This window comes from Aegilops tauschii, chromosome 2 (genome assembly GCF_002575655.3).
Source record: "Aegilops tauschii subsp. strangulata cultivar AL8/78 chromosome 2, Aet v6.0, whole genome shotgun sequence".
Taxonomy (NCBI): Eukaryota; Viridiplantae; Streptophyta; class Magnoliopsida; order Poales; family Poaceae; genus Aegilops; species Aegilops tauschii.
The window spans coordinates 619,425,923-619,438,242 of NC_053036.3; positions in this window are offsets into that span (position 1 = coordinate 619,425,923).

The following is a 12,320-nucleotide window of genomic DNA, read 5'->3' on the forward strand; positions in this document are numbered from 1 at the left end:
AGTTTTTGACAATACTACAGTTTTTTAGATTATCATAGTTTTATTTACAATGAGGTGTTTGGCTGTCCTTTAAAACTGTGTTTTCAATACTACAGTATTTACTAAATCATGGTTTTTTCTCTGTATTAAAAAAAAAGCCCCATACCTCTTTTTTAAAAACAGAGCAGCGGTAAAGAACGGCATGGCACTCCGTTATCCTCTCCCCCGCTATTCTCAACAACTCGCCTTTGCTCCCTGCCGCGGCTGCTGCCCTGCCCAAGCGTCCTTTTTTATAACCTGCAAGCCTTGAGCATGGCTGTGTAGTGGAGTTCAGTTTGTGCAAGCTTCGGTTGTTATGCATGCGGATGGTAAGGAGTGGCCAGCTGGGTAACTAGATAGAAAATGCCTCTATGGCCGTGTGCATGGCCGTTCTTTGGCCGGTCGCTATGCAATGGCTAGCTCCTTTAGAAAAACGGACGTGTTTGAAGCAGTACAACTAATTTTACAACGCTGTGTCAAACAGCTTCTCTGTATTGTTAATACTTTAAAATACTCTGCTATGTCAATACCACGGTATTTCATACCAACTGACTAAATTACTGTAGTTTTTGATACTGTAGTTTTTTTAATACTTTGCTATCAAACGGGGCCTTAGTGTTGATAAGTTGTTGCTGTGCCCTGAAGACCTGAACAACATTTTTGTGCGGAGCCAAGCTGATAATGAAAGCCGAAAGGAATGGTATCTTGAGAAGCAGGACCTTGATCAGTCAGCTGGGCGTGTACATAAGAAAGAGGAACGCGGCACTCATGGTTTCCTCGTGGCACAGAGAAGAGGGTACCTGTTATGGCGCTCCTGTTAGAAGGAGGGTGCGAGAGGGCCGGCCGGGGCCTTTTTGCCCACGGCCGGACAAGAGGGAAGGGATTTTCTTCTTAATTCTTGCTTGATTAGATTAATACATCTCCTCTCTTTATATAGAGAGGTTTACTTGACTTCCAAGCAAGGCTTACTTGACACCTAAGCAAGCAATCCTTATCTCTAATTAACCCTAAGACTAACGGGCTATACCGCCAGCCCAGGCCATTAGGCCCATTACATACTCTAACACTACACTCCACCTGGACATGCAGCTTGTCCTCGAGCTGCAGCCTAACCAACTTATAACCATGACTCTACGCAACACAAACCTAACATCTAAAAACAAGCCTTTTACATCTCGACTTGTTTTATTACTCTCAACCTGAAATGGACTGGGACGATTTATTTTGGACCCCTTAACAAAAAGTGGACACCATTCGCACGTCGGACGTGTACGTGTACAGCCACCTGGATCCCATGGACACCATCTGGACAAAGGAGTGCATGTGTATGGGCACCTGGAAGTAGTCGCCAGAGCGACCAGCAGAGACACCCTCGCGGCGGTCAGCGGAATGCAGTGGTGCTACGCGATGCGCTCCTGTTGGTGACACCCTGCCTTCTCCCTGTCGGATGGCTGTTGGTTTGCACCGCACAGAGAAGAGTGGAGGGCTTGCGATGGAGAATGACGAGGAGGGGTGAGCCCCCCCAACCGCCGATGTCGCAGACTTTGAGGTCGCTGCCCGCGGGGAAAATAGCATGCCCAAGATCCTCGACGCAACGGACGAAATCGGGGTCCTTTGCGCAATTTGGTATCAGCTAACTTTGCTTCGATCATGTCTTCCTCCATCGCGCCCGCCCCCGCCGTCCTCACCCTGGAGGAGGTGTCCGGGGCGCTGCGGGACCTAACCCAGGCGGTCCAGGAGATCCGCCTGTTCTTGGTCGGGTCCTACAGGCCGCACCCGGCTGCGCCGCCTATCGCCGCCACCGCGCCGCCGTGGCTGCCGTGGCAGACGCCGCACCAGGCGGCCTCCGCCGCGCTCACCTGGTCGCACCCGGCTGCGCCGCCGTGGCTGCCGTGGCAGCCGCCACATCAGGCGGCCTTCGTCGCGCTCGCCGGGCCGCTGCAGCAGCCGCTGCAGCTGCCATCCACCGCCACCATCGCCCCACCCTGGCTGCAGTGGCAGCCGGCGCTCCTGGCGGGCTCCGCCGCGCCCGGCGCTCCGCCGCAGCAGCCACTGCCACTGCCCGGCGCGGCACCGCAGCAGCCGCTGCAGCCACCGCCGGTCAGCTCCGGCCCCTCATCGACCGCACCTGGGGAGTCCCGATCCACCAGATCAAGTTCCTGCCGTCGCCATCACCGTTTCCCCAGGGCATCCCCATCCAGCAGATCAAGTTCCCGACGTCGCCGTCACCGCTTCCGGCTTGGATCACTACCCGCCACGTGTCAGCAGCGGTGAGGTTGCAGGCTGCTGCGCGCGGCCTCCTAGCGCGTCGGCGTGTGCGGGAGATGTGTGGTCTGCAGCTGTCGCTACTCCCAGTTGCGCTTCACTGCGCAAAGGACCTCGATCTCGTCCACTGCATTGGGGATCTTGGGCATGCTGTTTTCCCCACAGACAGCGACCTCAAAGTCTGCGATGTCGGCGGTTGGGGAGGCACACCCCTCCTCGCCATTCTCCATCAATAGCCCTCCACTCTTCTCTGTGTGGTGCAGACCAATAGCCGTCCGGCGGGGAGAAGGCATGGTGTCACCGACAGGGGCGCACCACGTAGCACCACTGCATTCCGCCGCCGGCTGCCGCGAGGGCGCCTCTGCTGGTCGCTCTTGCGACCACTTCCAGGTGGCCATACACATGCACTCCTTTTGTCCAGATGGTGTTCATGGGATCCAGGTGGCTGTACACGTGCACGCCCGACGTGCGGATGGTGTCCACTTTATGTCAGGGGTCCAAAATAAAGTGTCCCAGTCCATTTCAGGTTGAGAGTAATAAAACAAGCCGAGATGTAAAAGGCTTATTTTTAGGTGTTAGGTTTGTGTTGCGTCGAGTCATGGTTATAAGTTAGGACTAACGGGCTATACCACCAGCCCAGGCCATTAGGCCCATTACGTACTCTAACAGTACCACATCTCACGTTGACGCGGTTATTGTTCTTTGCCTTCTCCTAGTTGCCATTCAGATGGTGTTATCTGAAGCGGTCTTATCAGTATCTGTTGCGCCATAATCATGGCTTTACTTGCACCGGCTGCCTGTGAGTTCCGCTTTCCTTCATCCAAAGAGATTGATCCATTGTTGCCTGCATCTTTCTTCATACTAGAAAAATAAAGTACTACTACACTTGCGTTCACACGTTCACATAGCAGTTCACAGGCTTTGTAGCTAAACTAAGCAACCTTCAGAAACCGAACAACAATTGTACATGCGTTGAGCATCAACAACCATGAGAGGGTACTTTGCCTTAATTTTTCGAATATACAGCTCTCACACCGATTTTTGCTGACACGAAAACTGACAGTACAACTATTTCAGTGTGTCTAAGGACGACTGAAATGCAAAAAACAACCGTAATAGTGATGTCATTAGCGAAAAACCACCACTTTTCAGGCCGTGACAAAAATCACCAGACCAAAAAATCACCGCACCGTTGAACAGGGCTGATTCCGATGGATCTTGCAGTTTGCCAGTGCATCTTCCAGCTGTTTGGGGAAGCATCAGGCTTAAGGATCAATGTGAACAAGTCGGCTGCCTTGCCGATTCGATGTACAGAAGAAGAAATCAACTTGGTATGCACACAGCTTGGATGCCCCTTGGGTTCGTTCCCTATTAAGTACCTCGGGCTGCCACTGTCTTTACGAAAGCAGACCGCGCCTCAACTGCAATATCTCGTGGATCAAATGGCTAATAAACTGTCGAAGTGGAGTGCCGCTCTAATGCCGAAGAGTGGAAGGCTGACCTTGGTGCAGTCCGTCCTATGTGCCATGCCGATCCATGCGATGATGGCGTTGGACTTGCCCATGAAAACGATTGCAGCTATGAACAAGATATGTAGGGTATTCATATGGTGCAGAAGGACGGAAGCTAACGGTGGAAACTGTGCAGTCGCTTGGGAGACAGTTTGCACACCAATGTGGGCAGGTGGTTTAGGATTGCCAAAACTTGCGCTGGATGAACGTGGCCATGCAGTCTAGATGGCCCTGGCTCAAAAGAACAGACACGACCAGGCCTTGGAATGAGTTCAAAATCAAAGTGCCAAATGATTCCATGCTTCTCTTCCAGGCAGCCACGAGGAGCATTGCACACAACGGGGTCACGACACTCTTCTGGGAGGACCGTTGGTTACATGGGCAGAGGGTTCAGGAGGTTGCCCCCTTGATTTACAGCATGATACCAGCACGGACTAGAACTACCAGGATGGTCGGGCATGCCATAGAGGATGGATCATGGGCCCGGGATGTGGGTCCGAATCTAGGACCGGAAGCATTGCAGGAATTTCTTTTGCTTTGGCAGAAAGTTATCACTTGGTAGCCTACGGAGAACATGCAGGATGAAATTACATGGTCCTGGGAGACCAACGGTCAGTTCTCGGTTCGCTCGGCATATGCGGCCAAGTTTTGGGCGAGAGAAGCGGTACATATGACGGATCTAACTGCGTGCGCCGTCACAACGCAAGTTTTTCACTTGGCTTGCTCTACGAGATAGATGCTGGACACCGGATCGCCTGGCACGGCGAGGGCTACTGCACTAGGACGCGTGCCCCTTTTGCGACCAGGAGCGGAAAACAATCAACCATCTATTGCTCATGTGCGTCTTTGCCAGGACGGTCTGGACTGTGATCTGTGAGGCCCTGGGGCGGCCAGATTGGGTGCCGGCACAACAGGACAATCTTACACCTTGGTTGAGCAGCAAACAAGGATCAAACAACATGAGCATGAAGGATCTGCGCACCATCCTAGGGCTAACAATGTGGGAACTATGGAAGCACAGGAATGCCATTGTCTTTGACGGCGCACAGCCTTCGTGTGAGGTGCTGCTACGTAGAATTAGGCTAGAGGGTTTAGTGTGATTGTCGGCAGGCCTACTAAAGGGCGATGTAAACCCCTTTTTTAGTCAGGTAGCGAGGTGGGATAGGCGTGAGGAGTAGAGTGCCTTAAATCTCTTGTAACTATGGTGAAGGCATTCTTTTACCCTTCTTCTTTAATATATGATATGCACATTCGTGCATATTCGAGAGAGAGAAAAAAAGACAGGGCTGAAAACTAAACCATTGTCAATTTTTTTGCTGCAGTGATTTTTGCCATGGTTTGTAAAAAGACCTTTTACGATACATCAGATCAATATTGGCCGTTTATTTTATGTGTTTGGACGGTCCAGATTTGAAAATACGACCAGGGGCAGTTTATGCCGTTTATTGGTAGTATATTTTATGACCAGGGGCAGTTTCGGTAGTTCTGTTTAGCAAATACGCATCTATGGCGTCTTGGGAGCACCAGCAGGGCCAGCTATGCGAGGGATCTCCACTACGACATGCGGAGGAACCGATTTAAGGCGCCGTCCGAAGAACTGCGACGGAGAGAGGGCTGTTGGCACAGGCCCGACCTCGACAACGGAGAGAGAGCTAATCGGTTCCATCAGAGAGGTAGACGTATACACGAAGCAGACTAGTAGGCTCCTGGATCGATTCTTCCCCTGGCTTGAAGGTGCACGTACACGGCTACGAGCAGCCGGCCGGCGGATCGATCTTGGTAGCAACTAGCCGAAACAAGGGCCGTGTGGCGGTTGCGCCGTCGAATATCTTGAGGTGACGACCACAGGCCGGGAGACGCAGCGGCCGGCCCTGTGCGGCCGTTGGCTGCCGGAGCGCCTGCGTCGACAAAATAATGATGAACTGTACTGAGATTTTTCTTTTTTAGAACAGGAGGAATACCCCGACCTCTGCATTTGGACATGCATACGGCCAATTTATTAATTATTAACTCAAGACCTTATAAAGTCGTACAACGGTAAGACCAAAGCCACCATCTGAGCAACCTCTATCGCTACTCCTATCTAGCTGATGAAGGGGCACTGATGATCTGGGCGTAATACCAAACAGACCTCGCAGCCAAACCTAACATCTAAGGCCTGAGGTCCCAACCAGGACGCCTGCCGGGTATGGGCACCCACCAGTCCGGCGTGCTCCTCAACCAGGACGCCTGCCGGGTATGAGGCCGCCACAGCCACCTGCCACATATCCATCTTCAGAGCTGTACTGCTGCATCGGCCTTGCCCGGTCTCGCTGCCGCCGACGCCACCATGACACCAGACAACGTCGACCTCCTGCGCGTGTCCGTCATCACACATCTGACGCCAAGCCTCCGCTGCTCCATGCCGCCAAGAGCCGCCGCCAAGAACATGTAGAAAAGAAACACCGCTCCACCGAAAGGGAGGCAGCACACCCCCACCCCTCACCTGCAGACCCTCCCATCCGATCCCAATGTCCTTGGCGCCGCCTCCAGGAAGGTTACGGTGCACGGGGCGCCGCCGACGCCCGATCCGCATCGGATCTTGGGCTTTCGCCAGGACATGGGTCGGAGTGGAGAGATGGTGTCCTCAGCAGCGCCCCCAAGGAGGAAAGCGGCGCCAAAAGGCGGCGGCGCCGCTGCCGGCCAGCCAAGGCGGCCAAGGTTTCCCTCGGACACCGATCTGCTCCACCAGAACACACCGGAGGTGGATCCGGCAAGATCCAAAGCCAAACCGGGGACTGGGAAGGGATGCATGGAAGGGAGGGGCAATACCTCCAGATCAGGCACGGGAAGATCCGCGCCGCGCTCGGCCACCACCTGCGGCTCGCCGTCCTCACGGCCGAACCCCCAGGCACGCCGCACGCCGCACGCCCCGCCAGTAGGGGCCGCCGCCCCTGGATCCGAGGGCCTCCGCGAGAGAGGAGCGCCGAAGACCCCGCCGCCACCTTCCCCGGCGCCCGCGCGGGCTTTCCCGGCGGTCGTCTCCGGTGGCGGCGAGGGGGGTGGCGGTGGGGGGTGGCGGTGGGGGAGAACCCTAGACTCCCCTGAGTCGCCCTAGGGGCGACGCGAGGGATGGGAGGGGCGGGAGACGTGAACTGTACGGAGAGATGAGGGGCAAACTTATGAACTGTGTGAGAACGAGGGGCCAACCTACGAACTAAGATGAGGGATAATTCTTTTCTTCAGGTGTCAATTGCAATTACTCATATAGAGTACTTATTAATCATTACAATTATAAGAGTAAGAAAGGTCAAATCCCCTAACAGACAATTACCAAAATGTCCTGCAGAAAAAAAATTGGATTAATAATGACCATTAGATCACTTATATACTACCCATTGTTTCCGGTAGTATGATGTACCGTAAAAAGTCTTTTTGTAAAGTGGTGGTTTTTCGCTAACGACACCGCTACTGTGGTGCTTTTTGCATTTCACTCTCCAAGGACATTGCAGGGGAATCACAACACCCTCCGGTAACAGGTTCGGGACATCTCACAACTCTCTACTGAAAACTACCACTTAAACCACATAAGCATACAGAAAAACTTGCACAACAACAAGAATTTTACTATCTTTCTACATGTACTGATTTCATCGCTAGTCAGCAATTCTTCTCAGCAAAAGTCCCCAGCCACGGCTTTGCATGCTACTGTAGAACTCAATTGCCATTTGTTGCAGTCTTGTTATTCCTTGTCGCTGTAGCTCTTGGTAGCTATAATGTTACTTAAAAAACACTGGCATTTAGCAAACTGCTATCGAACTAGAAACGCCTTGGCCCTCTCCGGGTCAGCTATACTTTGTGGCTTTGTAGGCCACAGCACTCCTGTTCCATGCATCCAACGCGATTTTTTTTCTGCGGGTAGGCTTCCAACGCGATTGAATTGGAGGCTGTTAGAACTTCGAAAAGCATCTCGTGTCAACACTTCAGAAGATTAGAGCTGATTCATATCAGGCTGTGTATATACTACCTGAATGCATTTGGGTTAGTGTGGACAGCAACTCTCTGCACCATATGCCATTAGGGTGCATTCTTGAACGGTGAGTGCTCCTACAATTTGTTGCTCTGTGTGACAAACTGCCAAGGAAACACACAGGCGCGTGCGTTCATGGGCCGGCTCAGTTCGGGGGTCTAGCACTGTCTGCACGCCATCTGCGGTTTCTTGTGAGTTTTCTTTCCTTTTCAAATTTTCCAATTGGTTTTTTGTTATTTACACAGAACACAATTTTTTAAATGATTTTTGTGTAATTACATGTACTTTTAAAAAAATGCGTGAACATTTTTGTAAAAATACATGAATACTTTATTAAATAATCACAATGTATTTTTAAAAATGTTCATATACACACAAGAAAATATATTTTACAAACAGAAAATAAAAGGATACATAACAACAAAATAGATGCTTATCTATACCAGAGGGGGTAGCAAATCAAGCGTTTATCCCTCCACAAATAAGCATGGTGCTTTAAATAAACCGATTTATTTTTAAACATCTCACGCATCTTGCTTTGTAGACTAAGACTATCCCCATCGGTCTCCATGGTTTCCATTGGCGAACGGCTGGGGATGGAGAGCTGTGCCGACAATTCCACATTATATGCTAACAAGGGATATAACCGTGCCTCCCATTTTTCTAGGTGAAACTAAAAGGCCCATAAAGGTACTATCATAACTATTTTGAACCTATGATATTTTTGGTACCCGGCCAGAAGGCTACACACAAAGAAAAGTTGGTCGTTCATTGCCACAGGCAGGCCACATAAAGGGGAAAATCAAATAAAACATGGCGCGGCCGCAGCACCAACGGCATTCTCGGGGCGGTCTCGGGAGCTCCTATATGATGCTTTAAGCGTCAAGTAGTCGCCCCATCTCACAGAGGACGTGTCGCCTGGGCCGGCCTATTGGCCACAAGGTGTAGTGAGCGGGCGCATGTAGCGGAATGAACGACGGGTATGAACTAGCTTTTGTAGCGGCCGCCACTGTAGCGACTCGAAGAAGTGTAGCGGATTTTTTTTGTTCAATAAACAAACATTTTTTGAAATTCCGAATTATATAAAATTGGGAATATGTTTTGGAAACGTGAACTTTTCTTGAATTTGTGAATAAGATTTTGAAAAAGGGAATGTTTTTTAGAATTCTGAAAAAAAATTGGAAACAAAAAAATCTGAAATTCTGGACAATTTTTGAAAGTAAACAATTTTTTAAAACTTGAACATTGTTCAAATATGTGATCACTTTTTGAAAACGTGATAATTCCTCAAATATGCCAACCTTCTTTCAGTTTTCCGAACATATTTTGAGAAGAAATATTTTTTTGAAATTGTGAACAGCTTTTTGGAAAATCAAACATTTTTTTAATTTGCAAGCATTATTTTATAAAATTTGAACGTTTTTGAATTGTGAACTAATTTAAAATTTACAAACATTTCTGAAATTGTGTTTTTTCTAAATTCACGAAAAGTTTATAAAAAATTGTGATTTTTTGCAAAAAAGGGAAAAAGAGAAGAAAAAGAAACAAAAATAAAAGGAAAAAACTATAAAGGAACAATTGAGAACGGAAAAACCATTAAAGAAAATAATAGAAAACGGAAAACCGGTACAGGAGCCTTCTGGAAGATTCCTTTCCCAAACTCAGTCAGGAACCTTCTGGAAGGTTCCCAAACCAGAACGTGTGGAAATGTGGTCTGGCCCATCTAACTCTCATTCGCCCCCTCTCCTCCTATGCGTTTCAACGGGGAGCTCCTATTTGACGCTCGTTAGCTTCAAACAGCAGAGCTTCCGCGCAGGGCTCGCGCAAACGGGCCGGCCCATTACCAGGCCACGAGTGAACATAAGAAAAAACGCTACAAACGAAATATTAAAGCCTGGTTGGATTCGAACCGGCGACCTACGCTGTACGGCTGCATCCTCAGCCACTGCACCTAGCGACTTGGATTGGTTGTAAGTACAACGTAAACTTGAAGTACTATGTACGGAGGCAGATCCGGTTTTTAATCTTCATTCAAAAAAAAAGAGAATTCCTTATTTGGCCCTTTCTTAAATTTTGAAAATAAAAATAAAACTAGGAAAACGAGAGGAAAACCAAAAGATAAAAAGGGTTCAAGGAGGTTGTAGAACTTTCCCGAAATCAGTGGGGAAACTACTCGGAATGGACTGACCCATACAGAGGACGAGGCGCGTGGGTTGTACATGTTTCATCGTTATTCCCCGACCTACGCTGGGAATGGGATCTGCATTAGCTACATGTGAGTAATGGGACTGACTATCGAATAATCACCTTTATTTTTTTCTTGAGTTTCGTTGGACTGAAATTCCAGCAATTGCAGGCTTTCTCCTCCACCGGCTCAGGATGCACATATCTTCTCCGTCTGAACGCCCCACCCCTCCCTCCCGCCTCTCCTCCAACGGGGACACCATGGTGAGCTGTGTGTCCTCATCTTCGAGAAGGTCCTGGTTAGCCCTCGCAGCGACATCACTGTCTCGAGCTCGGCTAATGTTGAATCTGATAGACCGTCAAAACGCCCCCCTCCCACCCGAACCAATCAAGCCTGCACCGGCCCTGTCTTGGCCTAAAAAAATTCCAGGCTCCAGATCATTTGCAAACGTGGCGGATAATTAGCAAAATAAGTTGTTCACCTCCAAAAAAAGAAGAAAAAGAACTTGTATCTTTGTACACTGCCCAAGGGAATTGAACTAGCTTGACAAGGCAATATCATCTCCTAGCTAGTTTGTCCAAGGGTCTACTCGAAGAATAATACATAGCTGCCCTGGAAAGAGACTTCATGTTTTGTCAATGGACTACCCAATAGTCAGTCCTGATTTTGGTGTCTACCTGATGGCCAACAACTTCTTAAAGCTAACTATAAGAAATACACAAAAAGACAAATATAATAGTACATACAAAAATCCAACAATAGAAATGTGTGGACCACTGTCCAAGTTCTATAATAGTGTGTCGTGAGTTGGGATGAATGGATAACCATGAACAAGAGATGGTAGGGCAATAACTTTCCAACGACCAAAACTTGGGTCAACTCCCTAAGAGCTTTTGTTTTTCGTTGTGATCGAAATGCTGCAGGTTGCAACAACCTCCATAAAAATACCACAACCATGCATGACTAGTCTATCAAGAAAGATACGTTACGATCGCGAAGAAGATTCAACCGGAGTAGCAATAAAAATCAGAACAAAATTATATAGGTGCCCAATTAGATTGACAAGGACTCTTCCAAGTCCACTTGATCGACGACAAATCAACCTCTCGTACAAGACTTGATCGAGAGTAGTTTCAGTTACATGCCACGTTTATAATTACGTCGCCGACATGCTTGAATCCCAACGGTGATAACAACAGATGCTTGCTTGGCATTTTGCTGGAATAACGCATGCCGCGGTCGACTTGGTCCAGTCAATGAGTGTTGAACCACTTGTCTTGTTCTTCCAATTAGGACCACTCGTTTGAGCTCATTTCTTAACTCTATGGTTGCTCTATCATCACTCCGTACATGTACAATCGAAAGAAATCAACTGAGACTGCAACTTCCAGGAAATTTGGCTACTCCTGGCAGCGAAATGGAATTGTTCCTATTTTCTGTTCTTCCAATATAATGGCGGTGTTCCTGCCCTCTTGATGACTTTCGTCTGATGAGGAAGAAGTTATTTTGAATCTTTTTTTAGATAGTTATTTTGAATATTTATCAGGAACCCTTTTTTTTAACACCGTACAGACGCAAACGCTCATATACACGCACATATTGTCACCCCTATGAACGCACACACACACAACCTACTCATATGAGCACATCCGAAAGACTGAGCCGACATATCATCTTGAAATTTACGAAGTCACCGTAGGCACCTCGTCGTCGACGGAAACGTCTCCTCCCACTGAATGTGCATCGCTGAAAATTCTGAAATAAATCCAGGAATAAATGCAAGCACCAGGACTTGAACTTTGATGAGCTGGGGATACCACGGTCCCTCTAACCATTCAACCATAGGTTGTTCGCATTTATCAGGTTCCTTATGGTGTACCCTGCTCCACCAGATTAAGTACTGCGTAGACTTGCCGCGGGTGTACACATTTTCCAGGATGTATTGTATGCTTTTTGGTAATATTAATTTCGTGGTATGCCGTGCACGTCAACTACGAGCTGTCTGTGGCAATTTCATAAATCTCAAGATTATCAGCTCAGTCTCTTGAATAAGACTAAGATGGATGTAGGTGGGTTTATAAGAGTGAGTGTGCGTGTTAAACAGTGTTAAGTAATATAAGCGTGTTTTTACACTACACTAGTGTCAAAAATTGATATTATGGGACATAGAGAGTATGTTTCTTTTTTACGAGAACATTTTCAATCTATTCATCTTCAATCATGGTTGTACAACAAACACCAGAAATAAGAAAAATTACATCCAGATTTATAGACCACCTAGCGACGACTATAAGAATTGAAGCGAGCCGAAGGCGGTTATTGTGATTATTAA